Raw genomic sequence first — 22333 nt, forward strand, 5'->3', positions numbered from 1 at the left:
CCTGGTGCCTTGTTCTTTGCCAATTCCTTCAATGCACCTTGGACTTCCTCCCTGAGTATCATGGGCTCTTGATCATATGGTACTTCTTGAAATGGTTGAACATTAACCATTTCCTTTTGGTATAGTGACTCTGTATATTCCTTCCATCTTCTCTTGATGCTTTCTGTGTCATTCAGTAATTTCTCTAGAGAATCTTTCAGTAACAAAAGTGGAGGCTTGAATTTTCTTCAGTTCCCCCAGCTTGAGAAATCCTGAGCATGTTCTTCCTTTTTGGATTTCTGATTCTAAATCTTTGCACTTTTAATTATAATATTTGGCTTTATCTTCTCCAGCTGATCTTTGAAATTTTCTGTTCAGCTCTTTTATCTCCTCATTTCTTCAATTTGCTTTAGCATTTCTATGCTGGAGAGCAAGTGTCAGAGTCTCTTCTGACATCCATTTTGACCTTTTCCTTCTTTCATGTCTTCTTAATGACTTTTTGCTCTCTTCACTTATGATGTTCTTGATGTCAACCCACAACTCTTCTGGTCTTCAGTCTGGTGTTTAACGTATCAAATCTGTTCTTCAGATGATCTCCAAATTCAGGTGGGATATATTCAAGGTCATATTTTGGCTCTCGTGGGCTTGTTTTCATTTTCTTCAGTTTCAGTTTGAATTTGCGTATTAGTAATTGATGGTCTGTTCCACAGTCTGCCCCGACCTTGTTTTCACTGTTGATATGGAGCTTTTCCATCTTCTCTTTCCACAGAAGTAGTCAATTTTATTTCTATGTGTTCCACCTGGTGAGATCCATGTGTATAGTTGTCTGTTATGCTGTCTAAAGGAGGTATTTGAAATGAATAAATCATTGATTTTGCAGAATTCTGTCATGCGTTCTCCAGCATCATTTCTATCACCAAGACCATATTTTCCTACCTCTGGTCCTTCCTCTTTGCTCCCAACCTTTGCATTCCAATCACCGGTAATGAGCAATACATCTTGATTGCATGTTTGATCGATTTTAGATTGAAGAAGTTGGTAGAATTCTTCAATTTCTTCCTCACTGGTTTTAGTGGTTGGTGCATAAATTTGAATAATAGTGGTATTAACTGGTCTTCCTTGTAGGCGTATGGATGTTATCCTATCACAGCGTTGTACCTCGTGACTGATCTGGATATGTTCTTTTTGACAAAGAATGCAACACCATTCCTTTTCAATTTGTCATTTCTGGTATAGTAAACATGTGGTTGTCAGATTCCAAATGGCTAATACCAGTCCATTTCAGCTCACTAATGCCTAAGATATCGATGTTTATGCGTTCCATTTCATTTTTGACAACTTCCAATTTTCCCAGATTCATACTTCGTACATTCCATGTTCCGATTTTCAATGGATGTTTACAGCTGTTTCTCTTCATTTTGAGTTGTGCCCCATCAGCAAATGAAGGTTCTGTGGGCTTTTCTCCCCCAAGTTTAACTTCTTTCACGTCATCATGGTCAACTCTACTTTGAGGAGGCAGCTGTTCCCCATTCGCATTTTGAGTGCCTTCCAACCTGAGGGGCTCATTTTCTGGAACTGTATCTGACAGTGTTACTATGCTATTCATAAGTTTTTGAGTGACTAACAATTCGGAAGGAGTTCGTCATTCTTTCTTCCTTGTCTGTCCGGAAGCTCATCTGAAACCTGTCCACCATGGGTGACCCTGCTGGTTATTTAAAATACTGGTGGCATAGCCCTCAGAATCATAGCAACTCAAGCCACCGCAGCATGACAGACAGACGAGTGGTGGCTGTTTGATTTTTATGTTGAAACTGTCACTTTAAATTTCGAGGAGATCTGTGCGCATGCGTAGTAGAACCCTCCAGGGGTGTGGGTGGGGTATCGGTCTGCTCAGGCGTCCCCTCTAGACATCAGAATGGAGTTGCGTGCAGTCCGCGAAAGACCAATGAGCAATGGACAGTTACAAAAAAAAATTGTGTCAACACCTTTATCTCCTCGGTTCTGTCAGGCGTTCGTGGCTGTTCTGATCCTTCCCCCGCTTGTTCTACCTCAAGATGGCGGCTCTGGGCATAGCTGAGTGTGCTGAGTTAGAAAGCAATGGATTTCTTGATTCTCCTACAAATTCCCCTAGCTGTCAAATTTGTAGGTAAGTCCAAAAAAGTATGTAATTAATGTAACCTGACTTCAGTGCTAATGTGCAGGTAAACCTGCCTGCATAGCAACTAGAAGTGCTTATGGTGAAGAAATTGTTGTAAGTAGGGGTTGGTCCAATTGTTTTAAAGTGAAGGCAGACTTACATAACATTAGAAGGCAAGTGTGAGCTTTCTGTAGATTGAGCTTTCATAACCCAGGAATTGCTTGATTCCTGGTGTGGTGCTGTGGGTTAATGCGCCAGATTGCAAAGCCATTTAAACTGCAAGGTCTGTGGTTCAAGCTCACCAGCTGCTCCTCAGAAACCCTGTACAGGGTCGCTTTGGGTTGGAATCGACTCGAGGGCACTCAACAACAACAACAACAACACAGCTAAAGGAGTCCTGGTGTAGTTCTGTGGGTTAATGCGCCAGACTGCAAAACCATTTAAACTGCAAGGTCGGTGGTTCAAGCTCACCAGCTGCTCCTCAGAAACCCTATACAGGGTCACTATGGGTCGGAACCAACTTGATGGCACTTAACAACAACAACACAGCTAAAACTCTATGCTAATTTACCTTTTGAACTTTCTAATGTGCTCTGGTCAGAGCTGTCATTATTACCCAATTATGACAATGATGCTTCAAGTCATGTGGTTTCATCTGTATACACTACAAGCACATGCTCTTGTTAGCATTACAGATGTTGTATTTACAGGCACTGATTTTGTCAAGTACAATATTGTGGTATTTAGCATTTGTGAACCTTTATCAATAGCTTTTTTTAAAGGATGAAATAATAAAGCAAAAGAAGAAGAAAAAAAGTTAGAATTCTGCTCAATTAGTAATAACGTTGTATGTAGCAAATAGAATTGTAATACAATATAGAAAGATTTTAGAAAACAATTTTGATGTTAGTATTCATATATGTGGTGCTGTGGGCTAATGCGTCAGACTGCAAAGTCGTTTGAACTGCAAGGTTGGTAGTTCAAGCTCACCAGGTGCTCCTTGAAAATCATATACAGGGTCACTCTGGGTCAGAATTGACTTGACAGCACTTAACAACAACAATTCATATAATCTAAGAAACATTGTCTTTAAGGAATTTACAACTATATTCATCACATATTATTCTATGATTAAAATTAATTATAATTTACAAACATTACTAAGAATTCCGTATGGGCTGGCATGGGAGAGATCAATGGGAAAAGGGGGTGGGACACCATGAGCTATCACACTGGGTGACACAGACCCTAGTGATGCCACTATCTGCCTCCCCTTCCTCCTTTGTTACAGACTCATTTTAGCTACTGGTCCTCACAGTTCCTGGAACATGATTATGTATTGGTGATTGTGTGGACTAAATTCTTGTTCCATTTTCATCAAAGTATTCATGGAGAGATTCCGTCCATACTTTATCAGTACAATGCACAAGTTATCTATATTGGTTTAAGGAGAAAATTTAATATTTATGCTTTTTCCCTTTTAAGTTTTTGACTCCACAAAAAATGTCGCCATGGGACATGTGTTGTCAAGCTATTCTGTGTACAATTAGTTCTCTGCAACTCACTGAATATCAATAGATATATCTGCAAATTCAGGGATTTAAAAAGCAAACCAAACATACTTATCTACCCCCAGTGGGGCAGGGTAGGGGGTTGTTCACAGTGGTTTATGCTAACTGTCGATCCAAGTTTTTCTTACTACATGAAAACAGCTGTCTTACTTTTCTCACAAGGTAGCTGCCTGCAGAATTCTATTACCTGAGTCAAATTTAACACAATTAAAATGAAGCGATGAGCTTTCTGATGAGAGGTGAATAGAAACAGAAGATTGTCTCTAGTTGGTGGAGAGATATGGGAAAACTGGAGAAAGCTATTGGAAATTAATCATAGAGGAGGTGTGGTGCCCGATTTTGTTTTTCAATTTTCTTTTTTTTATTGTGACAAATATATATGTAACAAAACATTTGACACTTCAACAATCTTCACATGTACAGTCCAGTCACATTATTTATGTCCATCTTGTTATTAATTTTAATCTGTTACCATAATCTTTATCTGTTCCTAAATTATACCATTTCCCTAACAGAAGCTCAGTGTCTCCTAAATTGCCCTGTTTTTAAAATCTTCTTTGACCTTGTTGGGTTTCTCACATCAAATAATGATGTTAGTCTCACTTCTGTCCCCATCCATTAAACCCCAGCATGATGTTAAAATTATAGCTGGCACTGACACGTTCTAGAAGCTCTCCCTTCTTGGCTGATTTCCTAACATTTAAAAAAGTTTCTTTTTTAGGTGGTTTCCATTTGTACAAAATGATGAAAAGCATATGTTGAATGAGATGCAGCACTGGAGACTAGCAGAAGAGATGGGGGTCCCTGTGAATAACGTAGTTTTACTCCTTAGGCCCTCCTGTCTAAAACCTGCTGAGATCTACATCCAGACCACAGACTTGACTGCAGCTCAAGTCTTCAGTTGAAGCCCATCTATCTAATGTCATATTGTGGTTGTTGCTAGGTGATGTTGAGTTGATTAGGATTCATAGTGTCCTATGTACAACAGAATGAAAGACTGTCCAGTCTTGCACCGTCCTAACAATTGCTACTATGTTTGAGCTCATTGTTGCTGCCACTGTGCCAATTCAACTTGTTGAGTCTTTCTCTTTTTCACAAATCCTTCTCTTTTCTAAGTATGATGCCCTTTTCCAGGGACTGCTCCCTCCTGATAATTTGTTCAAAGTATGAGAGATGAAGTCTTGCCGTCTTGGCTTCTAAGGAGTATTCTGGCTGAACTTATTCCAAGACAGATTTGTTTGTTCTTTTGGCAGCCTATGGTACTTTGAATATTCTTTGACACCATAATTTAGATGTATCAATTTTTCTCTGGTCTTCTTTATTCATTGTCCAACTTTCACATGCATATGAGTTGACTGAAAATATCATGGCTTGAGTCAGGTGCATCTTAGTCCTCAAAGTGTCATCTTTGCTCTTGGACACTTTAAAGAGGTCTTGTGCAGCAGATTTGCCTAATGCATTATGCTATTGGATTTTCTGACTGCTGCTTCTGTGAGCATAGATTGTGGATCCAAACAAAATGAAGTCTTTGACAATTTCAGTCTTTTTTCCTTTTATCATGATGTGATTTATTGGTCAAATTGAGAACATTTTCCTTTGATTCTGCTGAGACACCAAAGGCTGTATCTAGACCAGGATTGGCCATCTTAACTGCTCTTTCAAGTTCAGAGGGAGGACTTCACAAATGATCATGAAATGACAGGAAATTCTTTAAGGCTCTAAAGAATAGTGGGATTCACTTCATCTCATCTTAAGCCTTCTTAGCTATTTATGGGAAGTCACTTGTTCCCAAGTCAGAGTCATCTGAATTCTGAGGACTCACCACTTGTTATATGTTTTTCAAGCTCCTAGAGTTACTTTTTTGCTAGAAATGCAACATAATCTTCCTCGAGTTAGAATTTTGAAGGATCTAAGATGTAGTGGTTACGAATCTGGCTGCTAATCTCATGGTCAGGCGTTCGAAACTACCAGTTGTTCCACAGGAGAACGATGAGGCTTTCTGTTCCCGTAAAGATTTACAGCCTTGGAAACCCTGTACAGGGTCATTATGGGTCAGTGCCGACTTTACAGTACATAACAGCAACAACAACAAGGGGAACCTATTGAATACTCAGAAAGTATCCAAAGGAGAAAGCAGGAATACAACAGAGTCACTATACCAAAAAGAAATGGCCAGTGTTCAACAATTACAAGAGGTAGTGTATGATCCCAAATTGATGATATTGAAGATAGAAGTCCAAGCTGCACTGAAGGCATTGACAATTAACAAGCTACAGGAATTCACACAATGCCAATTAACACATTCCAAAAAATGGATGCAACATTGGAGGTGCTTATTCATTTATGTAAGGACTTTGAAGACAATTACCTGGCCAACCATATTTGTGCCCATTCCAAAGAAAGGTGACCTAGTGGAATGCATCAATCATAAAAAAATATCATTACGATCACATGCAAATAAATATTGCTAAATATAATCCAAAAATGATTGCAGCAGTACATGAACATGGAAGTGCCAGAATTTCAAGCCAGATTCAGAAGAGGACAAGGATGTCCATTGAATCTTGGTTGAAAGCATAGAATAGTAGAAAGATGATTACCTGTGTTTCATTGACTGTGTTAAGGCATTAATCTATGTGCATCTGAACACTTTATGGGTAACATTGTCAAGAAAGGAGGTTCCAGAATATTTAATTATGCTCATGTGGAACCTAAACATAGCCAAGAGGCAATTGTTTGAACAGAACAAAAAAATACTGCATGGTTTAAAATAAGGGAGGGGAAAGATTTAAAAACTTTATAGCACTTCCTTGAACTTAAATCAGGGGAAGTTTCAGGTGATTTAAGGAAGCAAATGCAAAAATACAAAACAAAGAAATGCACTGTAATTGCATCTTGCTTCATTACAGCTAAAAAATCCAATCTACAAGGAAGAAGCCCCAAGGTTGGTGGCAGAATCCGCCACAGTACATAACCCTAGAATAGTTACCATTTACCAAGTGGGGGTGCTGTGGAGTCAGTTCAGCTTACTTATTCAGTCTGTATGCTGAGCAAATATGCTGAAATCTGGACTATATGAAGAAGAATATGGCATTAAGATTATAGGAAGATTCATTAACAACCTGCAATATGCAGATGACACAATCTAGCTTTCTAGAAGCAAAAAGGACTTGAAGCACTTACTGATGAAGATCAAAGAATGCAATCTTTATATGGATTACTCCTTAACATAAAGAAAACCAATCTCCTCACAATTGGGCCAATGACGACATTATGATAGAGAAAATATTGAAGTTATCAAAGATTTCATTTTACTTGGATTCATAATCAATGCCTGTGAAAGCAGTAATAAGAAGTCAAATGATGTATTGAATAAGCAAATCTATTGCAAAATACCTCTTTAAAGTGTCAAAAATAAGTCACTTCAGGTCTTAGGTGCAACTTACCAAAGCATGTGAAAGCTGGACAATGAATCAGGAAGACCGAAAAGCTGATGTGTTTCAGTTATGATATTGGTGAAGAATATTGAGTATACCATGAGCTGTCAGAAGAAGTAACAAATGTGTCTTAGAAGAAGGACTCTAGCATGATCCTTAGGAACAAGGATGTTGAGACTTTGTCTTATGTGCTTTGGATAGATTATTATGACCAGTCTCTGGGCAAGGCCCTCGTACTTGGTACAGAGTCAATGAAAAAGAGGAAAACATTCCTGGAAATGGAATGACACAGTGGCAACAACAAAGCACTCAATCATAGCAATGATTGTGAGGGTGATGCAGAACCAGGCACCATTTCATTCTCTTGTACATAGGGTTATTATGAGTCAGAACCAACTTAACCTCACCTAACAACAAATACCAACAGGGCCGGGCTTCAATACAGCTTGAAGACTAAGAAAAACTAGGAAGACAGTCCTGGTGATCTGCTTCTGAAAATTAACTAGTGAAAACTTATTAATTACAACATTGGCTGACTCATTTGTTTTGAGCCTGTCAGCCAGAGGGATCAGTTTCTTGAGGAGGACATCATTTGGTGAAGTAGAGAGACAGAGAAGGTGAAAGAGATCCTCAAAGAGAAATAGATCGGTACCATAGACACAAGGATGGAATAAAACATGCTAGTGATCGAAAGGACAGGGAAATGTTCATTCTGCTATGCATAAGGTCACCCACCATGAGTGGAAGTCAACGCCACAGCATTTTCCAACATTAATGAGGTGTCTGATCCACAGGTGGAAAACTTAACTGACCAGGTAAAGATTTAGCACATACATTGAAGCTAAGTGTAATAATAAAACAGAAAAGCAAGGGCAGATTATCTAATATGGCATCCAAAAAAATTTCCCCAACAGACACTCACTTTCCCATGGAATTGAAGTTTGTGGTCAATACTGAACCTCGAGGAAATGACAGGGTTGAGCAAACCAGACTGGGTGTCTGAGGAGAAAGGTATGGTCAGACTTACAGCCTTACTTTGATGAGATACTCTGAAGGTGGGACCACTGATGTCAGGACCACAGAAAACACCCCCACTGGGTAAATGGTAACTACTCTAGGGTTATGTGCTATGGCGGATTCTGCCACCAAACATCGGGGCTTCTTCCTCATAGACTGGATGGATTTTTTAGTTGTAATGGAGCAAGATGCAATTACGATGCATTTCTATGTTTTGTTTTGGGGTGTTGTTTGCATTTGCTTCCTTAAATTACCTGACACTTTTCCTGATTTAAGTTCAAGGAAGTGCTGTAAAGTTTTTAAATCTTTCTCCTCCCCCATCATATTTACAGTACTGTTGGCAATTGGAGGGCATCTGTAAGCACGTAGAAATCATGAACTAATATAATTGAATGAGTAAGTGAGTACATGAGTGCATGTTTTGAAATGCTGCCAAGTCAGTTCTGACTCATATCGACCCTGTATAGAGTTTCCGAGGAACAGCTGGTGGATTTGAACTGCCAACCTTGTGGTTTGAAGCCCAGGGCTGATCCTACACTGCCACACCAGAAATCCAAGTGAATGCATACCTAGAGGTCTTTAACACCCTAAATTGGTATGCTAAAACATCTCATTCTGATATCCTCCTCAGAACAAAAGCCAGGCAGAGAGATCCTAGGTGGTGGTCCTCCATCAGGATGGGTGTGTTCTCTGGGATGGGAAGAAGACAATAAACTTTCCCTTAAACAGTCAGAACAGCTGGTACTCCTTCCACTGCTTGTTAGGAATGCAATTCTTTTCAGAACTCATGAAGAGTTTTCTCCTCAGTAAATGATGGATTTTGTTACATCTGTATATTTCTAGGGTTTCTTTCTTTTACTTTTTTAACTCTAGGCTATATCCATGGGATTTGCGCAACTAATTGAAAACAAAATTTTTGATATTCAATCCAGTGAAACTTCTCCCACGTGGTTGGTTTTTTCAGTGGGATTAAAACTTTCCCAAGTTTGTGAACAGCAGAAACTGAAGTTCAGCTTCCAAATCAGAATTAAACAGTGGGTTCCAATTAGATTTGGCAGCCTAGGATGAAACTGGGTGATAGGCTTTTGTATCCACTCTTCTTCATGAATTCCTGGTTAGGTTTTCCTAAGCTATATGGAAATGATTGCGTATGTGCATGCGTGCGCACACACACACATACACACACAGATAAGTACACACCTATACGTTATCAGGGCAATCATTTGAGTAGAATGAGAAGATACTGAGTGGCTTAAGATCAGGAAATGTTTGCACCAGGGCTGTATCCTTTTGACATACTTATTCAAGCTGTATGTTGAACAGCTAATCCTGGATGATATGAAGACGAGCTTGACATCAGGATTGGAGGAAAACTCGTTAACAACCTGCGATATGCAGATGATACAACCATGCTTGCTGAAAGTAAAGAGGACTTAAAATACTTACTGACAAAGATCCAAGACCATAGCCTTCAGTGTAATGGATTGCACCTCAATGTAATGAGAACCAAAATCTTCACAATGGGACCAATGAATAACATCATGATAAATGGAGAAAAGATTGAGCTTGTCAAGACTTCATTTTGCTTGGATCAACCATCAGCACTTATGGAAGCAGCAGTCAAGGAATCAAATGACACATTGCATTAGGCAAATCTGCTACACAAGATTTCTTAAAATTCAAGATCAAAGATGTCAGTTTGAAGTCTAAGGTGAACCTGACCCAAGCTATAGTATTTTCAATAGCCTCATATGCATGTGAAAACTGGATGATGAATAAGGAAGACATAGAAGAAGGGTTGCATTTGCGTTATGGTGTTGGAGAAGATTACTGCCAGAAGACCAAATGGATTTGTGTTGGAAGAAGTCATAGTGTGCCTTAGAAGCCAGGTTCATCTCTCATGCTTCGGACATATTACTGGGAGGGACCAGTCCTTGGAGAGGCACATTATGCTTGGGAAAGTGGAGGGTCAATGAAAAAGAGGAAGACCACCAACAAATGGATTGGCACAATGGCAGAAGCAATGGTTTCAAGTGTAACAAAAACAATGAGGAAGGCGCAGACCTGGGCAATGTTTCATTCTGTTGTGTATAGGGTCACTGCGAATTGGAACTGATGAACAACACATTACACAGGAGCCCTGGTGGTGTAGTGGGCTGCACATTGGATTGCTAACTGCAAGGTTAGCAGTTCAAATTCACCAGCTGCTCCTCAGGAGAAACATGAGACTTTCTGGTCCTGTGAAAATTTACAACCTTGGAAACGCTATATCCTTGTATGAGCACACACCACTAACCATGCACAATCACATGCACACACACTTTTGTACACACTCACATGTATACATACCTCACCCACACACTGTCACATATAGAAGCATGTATGGATATTGATACTTATTGCCTGCAGAGGGAATGATAAGTAACTGGAAAATAAACTTGTTTTATAATTTAATTCACTTCATTGAATTATGATCTTACATGTATCATTGGCTTAATCAGGAAGTTGCCTGAGTACAATGGAAACAAATCCTGTTTCAGTACCAGGCAGTAGGCAAGGTTGCACAACTGAGCAGCCAACAATATTTCGTGGTGCATTTGTTGTTAATTTTGAAAAAAACAAGCCAAACAAACAAACAAACAAAAAAAAAAAACCCCAACAAGTACATTGACATAAAGCAATCTAAATTTTTCATTTAAGCATACTGACTTTTTCACACTTAGACATTAGAGAGTAGCTGAGAAATGAAAGAATCAACCAATAATGGATCCATGCCAGCCTGTGGTGGTAATGCATTTTTGGAGACTTTCTTGTTTCAATCTATCTCAGTATCTAGCGTAAAGAAAAAGATCTCATTGATGGCATGGGAAGTTGTAATGGAAATGGATGAACGTGAATGCTTGTGTTTGAGTAAAACGCCTTTGTCCTCCAAACCTCTTGCTTTACCAGTGTGCACTTTGCAGAGTTTTCTCTGTGTGAATCATTTGGGAGCTTCATAAATTTGTGGTTAAATGGAATTAAAAAAATGGAATTTCCCCATAAACTTTTTGAGACTGCCTTGTAGCATCCTTATGACTACTATACTTCATTAGTCACCTGGACAACCACATTGAACTATGTTCTGAAATCCTGTAGAGTCCATATCTCAGGGTTAATTATAAATGAAGACAAATTTGAGAATCCATATCTTGATGCAGATTCTCAAATAAAGCTCTTAAATTTTTTGTTCTGGTTTATTTTATTGTCATGAAATATACATAATAAAACATTTGCCACTGCAACTATTTTTATGTATACAATTCAGGGTGTTTTATGTTCCCCAGCTTACATATCATCACTGTCCAGTTTCAAATTTTTCCATCATCCTTAGCGGAAACTGAGTACCCCTAAAGCAACAATTCCTCATTTCCCCTAACCCTGGTTGTTGCTGTTAAGTGCAGTCGAGTCGTTCCTACCCATAGCAACCCTGTATAAGGTTTACAAGGAGCATCTGATGAGATTGAACCACCAACCTTGCAGTTGAAATGACTTTGCAGTCTGGCACATTAACCCACAGCACCACACCAGGACTCCTTAGCCACTAGTAAACGTTAATCTCTATTTCACTATTTTGGATACGTGAAATCACTCAATATTTGTCCTTTTGTGTTGTACTTATTTCACTCAGTCTAATATTGTCAAGTTTCACCTATGCCATAGCATATATCAGAACTCTGTTTCTCTTTTATGAATAATACTCCATTGTATGGCTAACCATATTTTGTTTATCTATTCTTTTATCGATGGACACTTGGATTGATGGACCATGGCTCCTAGGTTTCAAAGTGTCAGCTCTTCTCCAAGGGAGTGTGGGCCTTCTATTCACGAAGGCCAGAGGAATGGGGCCAAATCTACTGCCCAAAACAGGGGTGCGGTTGCTATGCCCAAAGGACATAAGAATCTAGCAACCTGAGGCTGAGGTGGTATGGCTACCACTCAGCTGAAATAGGAGAATGGGGCCACTTAAAGACCAGGGACCTGAATTGCCATTTCACTGGGCCTGGCTGTCATGAATCATGTTGCAAATAAACATTCATGTTCAAGTTTCTCTTTGACTCTCTGCTTTAAATTCTTTTGAGTATTTTAATACTCAAGAATTTTAAATTCTTTAAATTCCACCTAGGAGTGGAATTCCTGGGTCACATAGTAATCCCCCCCCCCCCCTTTAAAAAAAAAAAAAAAAAAAAAAAAAAAAAACGAAAAACTTTTTGAACAACCCCAAACTGTTTTCCATAGCATCTGCACCATTTTATGGTCCCATCAGCAATGCATGACAAGAAGCAGTGACTTTTTTTATGGATGAATTATCCTAGTGATTTCCAATCATTTGGGAACTGTCACATTCTGTTATTAGGGTCATGCTATCCTGGTGTGGCACTATAGGATAAAGCACTGGACTGTAACATTGGAGATTCAAACCCACTAGTTGCTCCTTGGAAACCCTGCACAGGGTCGATATTGAGTCAGAACCTACTCAACAGCATATAACAACATCATTGGTTCTCCCTGTTTTGTAAAAGTTTATATTTTAGATCTGTGAAACTAGACTGTCAAGATGGTTAGTTATTTATTTTTCCTCTTGAGGAAGTTTATTAAAAAATGTGTAAGTTTTCTGACTTATAATCATTAGGATTCTCCCATCCTGGAAACCACACTGAGAGGGGAAAAGTGCTGATGTGTCAGCTTTATGTAGAATAGGAGATGCTGCTGTTCCATAAGACTGGGCATTGTTTAACACAGGTGTTTCTTTGTACATACACCAAACAGTATGGTCCCCAAATAACAGGCGACTATTATTTAATTCACTGAACTAAACAGAGTAATTATAGGTTCTGATGAGACAGGCTGCTGTGGATTGAAGCTGTCTTAGTGTGAGCTTTCTTTTTGTGGAAATGTTTTAATTATATCTTTAATGGCCTGGAATTCACAAGAAAAAAAAAAAAAAGCAATACATTGATATTCTTTCTGAGGGTGTATTGGTTGATTGTATTTGTATTGTAAAGTGAAATACGGAAACGTTGAATAGACTATAAATACTTCCGAACAGTTGCTTCTCTCCATCCAAATTGCAGATTTTTAACCTCAAAATGCACACAGTTGTGTAATACTATAGGGTTTTTGTTTTCTTGTAGTTTTGTTTGGTTTTGGCCCAGCATCTTGTTCAGTTTTCAGGGTCTGAAAATGGCTTTTTGATGTTGGCGTTCTAACATATTGATTGCAGTCATCTTGAGTAGCCTGAGTACCTTTGAACTACACAATAAAACAAGAACGCTTCTGCCGTTTTCATAGCAGGAAGTTGTATAAAAAAGTTACTCACCCAGATTTGTACTCATTTGTACTCCTTACCATTTCATCAGTGTCGAAGAATATCATATTCATTGGAAGGTTATTTATTGTGATGTATGGAATCCAGTAATTAAATAAATTGAATTAAAAAAAAACAAAAAAAAAACATAAAATAGTGGTGTCATGGTTTGAATTGTGTCTGGCCAAAATATGTGCCAACTTATCTGGGTCATGATTCTTAATGGTTTGGCAGTTAAGTAATGATGTAATTTTCTAGTTATGTAAAAATGTAATCATGCCTGTGATGTGTTCCGATAAGATCAGCCAATCAGTTAGAGGGGTTTTAGAATAAGTTGCAACATGTGAACTGAAGTCATAGCTCTGATCTAACATAAGGGGCATTTCCCTGGGCTATGATCTGCCTCACTTTCTTATCTTACAAGAGATAAAAAGAGAGAGAAGTGAGCAGAGAAGGGAGGGAACCTCATTATCCCCCAAGAAACATCTATAACTGGGAGTAGAACTCATCCTTTATACCTAGGGCTCCTGTTCTAAGAACATCCTAGACCCAGAGGAAGACTGATGACAAGACTCATAGCAATCTCCAAGGAACACTGGACTGACAGATATTAAAAGGACACTACGATAGTCCTTCAGAGTCTACATACAGAGAAAGCCTTCCCTTATAGCTGGCTCCCTAAATTTGGATTTCTAGCATCCTAAATTATAAGAGGTTCAAGCCAGATTAAGAAGAGGCTGTAGAGCAAGGCCTGATGTCTGATGGATCTTGGCTAAAAGCAGAGAATATCAGGAAGATGTTTACCTGTGCTTTATTGACAATACAAAGGCCTACAATTGTGTGGCTCATGACAAGCTATGGACAACATTGCAAAGTATGAGTATTCCTGAACGCTTAATTGTGCTCATGAATAATCTGTACCTGGACCAACAGGAAGTTATTCAAACAGAATATGAGAACACTCAATGGTTAAATTTAAGAAAGGTGTGTGACAAGGTTGTATTCTTTCACCATACTTATTCAACCTGGATGCTGAACAAATAATCTGAGAAGCTGGGTTCTATGAAGAAAAACATGGCATCAGGATTGGAGGAAGACTCATTAACAACCTGAGATATGCAGATGATACAACCTTGCTTGCTGAAAGTGAAGAGGACTTAAAACATTTACTGATGAAAATCAAAGAGCACAGCCTTCAGTATGGATTACATCTCAATGTCAAGAAAACAAAAGTCCTCACCACTGGACCAATAAACAACATTCTTATTAATGGAGAAAAGATTGAAGTTGTCAAGAACTTCATTCTTCTTGGATTAACTATCAATGTTCACGGAAGCAGCAGTCAAGAAATCAAACGACGTATTGCATTAAGCAAATGTGCTGCACAAGACCTTGTTAAAGTGTTGAAGAGCAAAGATGTCAGCTTGAGGACTAAGGTGCACCTGACCCAAGCCATGGTATTTTCAGTAACATCATATGCATGTGAAAGTTGGACAGTGAATAAGGAAGACCACAGAAGAATTGATGCTTTTGAGTTATGGTATTGGAGGGGAATATTGAAAGTGCCATGGGCTGCCAAAAGAACCAACAGGTCCGTTTTGGAAGAAGTACAGCCAGAGTGCTCCTTAGACACCAAGATGACCAAACCTCGTCTCTCATACTTTGGACATATTGTCAGGAGGGACCAGTCACTGGAGAAGAATATCATGTTTGGTAAGGTGGAGCTCTGGTAGTGTAGTGGTTACAAGTTTGGCTGCTAACCTCAAGGTCAGCAGTTTGAAACTACCAGCAGTTCTGCGGGAGGAAGATGAGGCATTCTGCTCCTGTAATGATTTACAGCCTTGGAGACCCTATGTAGGGTCACTATAAGTCTGAACCAACTCCAGTGTACTTACCACCAACAACAAAGTGGAGGGTCAGAGAAAAAGAGGAAGACCCCCAACAAGATGGGTTGGCAGAGTGGCAGCATCAATGGACTCATGCGTGGCCACAGTAGTGAGGTTGGCCCAGGATCGGGCAGTGTTTCATTCTGCTGTGCATAAGGTCGCTATGAGTTAGTACCAACTTGATGGCACCTAAAAACAACAAAAACAAATTGTAAGAGAAGAAATTTTTTATTCGTAAAGCCACCCATTTATGGTGTTTCTGTTAGAGCAGCAGTAAGTGGTACCTGGAGTGGAGTGCTGCTTTAGCAGATAACTAAAACATCGCAGTGGTTTTGGAGTCAGGTAACAGGAAGTGGCTAGAAGAGTCAAGTACTTTGGGCAAGTTATCATCAGGAGGGACATGTCCCTGCAGAAGGATATTGTACTTGGTAAAGTGAAGGGTCAATGGGAAAAAAAAAAAGAACATCAATAAGATGGATTGTCACAGTGACTACAACAATAAGTTCAAACCTAAGAATGATTGTGAGGATGGTGCATGACAGGTAGTGTTGTACACACTATGTTGAACACAGAGGTGCTATGAGTTGGAACTGTCTTGATGGCACCTGAAAACTGCAGTAGGAAAATCATGGATTACCTTGAAGAGACTGTCTGTGAAATCATGGACACCGAAAGTAATTCTGATGATGGCATAGAAGAAAGTGAGGATAGATAACACCAGAGATGATGTAGGATGGTGAGGAGCAGTGGCAGAGAATGATGACAGAAGACCAGCATGCAGTGGCAAGGAGCTGACCCACAAAATAAGAGAACTGAAGGCCTTCAGACAGGGGATTTTGGAAAAGAGGAGAACCTCTGGGCACGTGCTCAGAGAGTGAGAGGGCTGAGTGCTTTTAGGTGGAGACTTACTGGGAAGGTGGGATGCTTTATGGCACTTATTGGTTGAGCTAAAGAGCCTTGCAACACTTGCTCAAGCAGGGACGATGTTGTCTGACCCAAGAGTCCTGAAGGGTAGAAGGGCTTTGAAACAGGAAGTCGGAGGTGAATAGACTGAAGCAGAACTGCCTCAGTCTCAAAATGTAGTTTACAACCTCTAAGGTCTCAAAAAGTAGGGCCCTGGCTTCCTAGGTTTAAGAGATTCTGATCTTCACCAAGGATATTCCAGAATGTGGGACTTCTATTCATGAAGACCAGCCTAATAGAGTCAAATCCACTGTCCATAGCTGAAGGTTGCGGCTTCTATGCCCAAGAGACAGTAGAATGGGGCAACCTGAGGCTGAGGGGGCGTGGTCACCACTAAGCTGGAACAGCAGAATGGGGCAGTTCAAAGCTGTGGGAGGTAAGTTGCTATCCCAGTGAGCCTGGAGTGTGGAGCTGAAGGGGCCACTACCCAGAATCCTGAGAGCATGGTCAGCACTCAGAGTTGGGAAGGCACAACCATTGTCTAGATTGTCTTAAAGTAAAGAAGATTCTCTTCAAGCTTTGAGAGCTAATGTAGATTGTTCTGTTGGGATTTGTACTTGCTTATTTACTCTAATATTGAATATTGAAACATGATGAACAGTACCAGAATATTGTCAAATACAATTCTATAATATGAACCCCTCAGGTTAGAAAGCACTTAAAATATGACTGTGGTAGAGCTGCCGCCTTAAAGTAGAGTTGACTATGATGTGAATGGAGTAAAATCTATGTAACCTTCCTTTGTTGAAGGAGCACAAATCAAGCTGAGGATAAATAGCTGTAAACATGCATTAATAATGTGTGGAATGTATGAAGTATGAACCTAGGAAAATTGGAAGCAGATGAAAACAAAATGGAATGCATAAAGATCAATATCCTAGGCATTAGTGAGCTGAAGTGGACTGCTATTGGCCGTGTTGAATCTTGCAATCATATGACTTACTGTGCCAGGAATGACACATTAAAGAGGAATTTTGTCATATTCATTATCAAAATCTTGACATACAATGCTTTCTATAATAGGATAATATCCATACCACTACAAAGAAAACTAGTTAATATCCCTATTATTCAAATTTACATACCAACCTCTAAAACCAGGGTTAATGAAATTGACAAATTGTACTAACTTCTTCAGTTTGAAATTAATCAAACATGCAATCAAGATATACTGATAATTATTGGTGATTGGAATGAAAAGTTGGAAACAAAGAGGAAGGATCAGTTTTTGGAAAATGTCCTTGGTGATAGAAATGATGCTGGAGATCACATGATAAAATTTTACAGAACTGATAAATTATTCATTGCCACTACCTTTATTAAACAACATAAAAGATGACTATACACATGGACTTCACCAGATGAAATTCATAGGAATTAAATTGACTGCATTTGTCGGGAAAAAATGGTAGAAAAGCTCTAAATCATCAACCAAAAACCAGACCAGGGGCAGAATGTGGAAGAGACCATGTTGCTCAAATTCAAGTTCAGGCTGAAGTTGAAGTAACTTAAATGAGAGTCAAAATACACCATTGAACCTATCTGACCTGAATTTAGAGACCATTTCAAGATCAGATTTGAGGTAGTAGATACTAATGATTGAAGACCCAAAGAGATGTGGGAAGACATTGAGAACATCATATAGAAAGAAAGCTAAAGGTCATTAAGAAGACAAGAAAGAAAAAAAAAAAGACCAAAATGGATGCCTGAAGAGATGCTAAAACTTGTTCTCTGGCTAAAGAGATGCTAAAGCAAATAAAAGAAATGAGATAAAAGAGCTGAACAGGAAATTTTGAAAGGGCATTTCACAAAGACAAAGTCAAATATTTTAATGACATGTACAGAGACCTAGAATTAGAAAACCAAAACATGCTCAGAATTTCTCAAGCTAATAGAACTGAAGAAAAATTCAAATCTTGGGTTGCAATATTGAAGAGTCCTGGTGTGTCACTGTAGGATAAGCACTTGACTGCAAGGTCAGTGTGAGCCGCACGGTTGGCAGTTCAAACTCATCAGCCACTCATTGGAAACCCTATACAGACTCGCTATGACTTGGAACTGACTCAACGGCACTTAACAACAATGGGCAAAATATTGAATGGAGCAGAAAACATTAAAAGAAAATGGAAGGAATACACAGAGTCGCTGGACCAAAAAGAAATGGTGGATCATCTACCATTTAAGAGACAGCATATGTCGCTATGAGTTGGTACCAACTCGATGGCACCTAACAACAAGAACAACAACAACATATGATAAAGAGCTAATAGTTCTGAAGGAAGAAATCCAAAGTGCACTGAAGTCATTGTCAAGGTTCCAGTAGTCAAACTATCTCAACAAACTGATGCAGTACTGGAGGCACTTATTCATCTTTGCCTAGAAATTTGGAAGACTGGCCAACTGACAGGAAGAGATCCATATCTGTGCCTATTCGAAAGAGAGAACACCCAAACAGAATGCAGAACTCATCCTCAGTAGCATTAATACCACACACAAGTAAAAATTTGCTTGTTGATATTGTTAAGTGCTATCAAGTCAAAAGTGGCTGCAACAGTACACTGGTAAGGAACTGCCAGAGGTTCAAGCCAGATTCAGATGAGGACATGGCATGAGGGATATCATTGCTGACATCAGATGGATCTTGGCTGAAAGCAGATAACACCAGAAAGATATTTGATTGGTTGGTTGGTTATCTGCTGTGGAGTTGGTTCTGACTCATAGCGACCGTGTACAGTGTTTCTGAGGCTATAAATCTTCACAGGAGCAGAAAACCTCATCTTTCTCCTGTGGAACAGCTGGTAGTTTGGAACTGCTGACCTTGAGACTAGCAGCCTGACTTGTAACCACTGTGCAAAGGCTTTCAACTCTGTGGATCATGAAAAGCTATGGACAACACTGCACAGAATGAGTATTCCAGAACACTTAATTGTCCTTATAAGGCACTTATACAAACATTTCATTATAATTGGCGAAAGACTCATTAACAAACTCTGATAAGCAGACGATACAACCTTGCATGCTGAAAATGAAGAGGGCTTAAAATATTTACTGATAAAGATCAAAGACTACAGCCTTCAGTATGGATTTCACATCAAAGTAAAGAAAACAAAAAAATCCTCACAACTGGACCAATAAATAACAGCAAAGATAGTGGAGAAAAGACTGAAGTTTTCAAAGACTTCAGTTTGCCTGGATCCACTATCAAAACTCAAGGACACAACATTGAAGTACTCAGATGTATTTCATTAGGCAAATCTGCTGCACAAGACTACTTAAAAGTGTTCAAGAGCAAAGAAATAAGTTTGAGCACTAAGGTTCGCTGACCCAAGCCAAGATATTTTCCATAGCCTCATATACATGTGAAAGTTGGACAGTAAATTAGGAAGACTGTAGAAGAATGGATACACTTGGGTTCTGCTGCTGAAGAATATTAAAAATACCAGGTCTTACAAGAACAAACAAATCTGTGCTAGGAGTATAGCCAGAATTTTCCTCAGAGAGACTTCGTTTCTCATACTTCAGATACATTATCAGGACTAGTCCCTGGAGCAGGATATTATGTTTGATACAGTGGAGTGTCAGTGAGAAAGAGGAAGACCTTCAATGAGATGGATTGGCATAGTGTAAGCAGCAATGGCTCAAGTTGCACAACGATTGGGGAGGATGGCACAGGTCCAGACATGTTCTGCCCTGTTGTCCAAAAGATTGCTATGAGTTGGAACTGCCACGATGGCACTTAAGAATAACTGTGCTTTCTTTCCCTCCATTTTTCCCCATTTATAGCGAGAATGTCTATCTTGTGCCTCTCCCACCACTATACTTTGGAAGTAATAACTTATATTCTAGATTTCACAGTTCTACATATGAAGAGGAATTTTTAATTCCTCAGGATAGAATTTAGACTTGAATTGATTTAAGACTTTTGGGATGATATGATAGGATGAAAGTATTTTACATGTGGCACGGATATGAATTAGGGATGGGGGCCAGGGTGGAATATGTGAGTCTTGCTGGCATAGTGGGTGAATCACTGGGCTGCTAATAGTACAAGATTGGCAGTTCAAACCCACGAATCATTCAACAGGAGAAAGAAGAGGTTGCTGCTCCTGTATACACTTACCGTCTTGGAAACCATAAGGGCTATTCTTGTGCCCTATAGGGTCAATCTGAGTAGGGATCAGCTTGATGGCAGTGTTTAGTTTTTGGTTGGTTGGTTGGTTGGTTGACTGGTTTCGGGTGGAATGCCATGGACTGCAAGGTTGGTTTGAATCTCAAGGTCAGAAACTCAAACTCACCAGTTGCTCCTTGGAAACGCTATACAGGATCGCTAGGAGTTGGAACCTACTCAGTGATGCTTCATAACCACCACCACAGAAAACCATGATTCTCAGCGGTTTAGGTAATAACGTAATTGTTACCCATGATCTCATCTGACGTAATCAGTTAGTCAACACTTTATTCCAACTACAATCCTAATCCAGTATAAGGGGAGTTTCCTTGGGGTATCACCTTCATCACTTTTTATCTTCTCTAAAAGCAAAGAGAAGCAAGCAGAGAATGGGGGACCTCGTTTCACCAAGAATGAAGAGCCAGGAATGGAGTGCATTCTTTGGACCCAGGGTCCCTGAATTGAGAACTTCCATGTGCTAGACTGCAAGGTTTGGTTTACAGCCGTAAGGGTGGCAGTTTAAGATGACCAGCTGCTCCTTGGGAACCCTATATAGGGTCTCTATGAGTCAGAACTGACTCGACAACACTCAACAACAACGGCACCCAGAGGAAGACTGATGTCAAGATCCATAGAAATCTCCATGGAACGCCATTTTCACAAATGGTGAAGGACCTTCTTCCAGACTTAACAGAAGAAGAACGTCTTTCCCTAGAGTTGGCGTCCTGAATTTGGACTTTTAACTTCCTAAACTGTGAAAGAATACGTGTTTATTTGGTAAAGCCACCCATTTATGGTAGTTCTGTAATAGCAGTACTGGATAACTAAGACTAGTGGCTAGAAATTGTTTTATTGAATTTGATGTTTGAAAAGCAGACTACATTAAAATTGAGAGTCTTTCCTGCGTGTGCATTATGTTGGGAGCAAGCCACACCCCCAAGGAAGCATCTCTGGAATTCATAGGCTACACATAGCTGCTCATCATGGAGTTAAGTATGCCTGCATCAGGTTTCTTCACTATGGGAGTAAGCACATCTTAACTGCTAAACCCCTGAGAATCTCGGCCTAGTCAAATTGACACACCCTAACTATTATACAAGGTTAAAAGAGAGTTGTTCTGGTTGCTGTTGTTCAGTGCTGTAAAGACAGTTTTGATGCTTAGCGACATTGTATCGGGTTTCTGAGGCTACACATCTTTGTGGGAGCAGAAAGCCTCACCTTACTGCCTTTGAGTGGTTGGTGGACAAACTGCTCATCTTGTGGTTCTCAGTCCAGTACTTATCCTACAGAGCCAAAGCTCTCTCTATACCAGAGTTTTTGTTTGTTGTTGATCAATATAGTGGAATCTGTTCTGACTCATAGTGACCCTGTATAAGGTTTCTGATGAGCAGCTGGTGGGTTTGAATCTTTTGATTCAAATCGACCTTGTGGTCCAGTGCTTACTCTCCAGCACCACACTAGAACAGATAAATAGCATTTTATTACTAAAAAGCTGCCCTATTATTGTTCCTGGTATGGTGCTGGAGGACAAGCGCTGGACTGCTAACTGCAATGTTGGTGGTTGGAAACTCTATACAAGGTTGCTATGAATAGGAATTGACTCAGCAGCACACCACCACAACAATCTTATTGTTCCTGAGTCCTGGTGTGGCAATGTAGGATAAGCACTGGACTGCTAACCACAAGGTCAGCAGTTCAAACTCACCAGCTGATCTCAGAAAACCTATACAGGGTCATTATGAATCGGAACTGACTTGAAGCCACAGTACCTCAACAGTCACAACATTTATTGTTCCTAGGAGGGCTGATGGTACTGTAGGGTAGATGCTGG

This window comes from Chrysochloris asiatica, unplaced genomic scaffold (assembly GCF_000296735.1).
Source record: "Chrysochloris asiatica unplaced genomic scaffold, ChrAsi1.0 scaffold00164, whole genome shotgun sequence".
NCBI lineage: Eukaryota > Metazoa > Chordata > Mammalia > Afrosoricida > Chrysochloridae > Chrysochloris > Chrysochloris asiatica.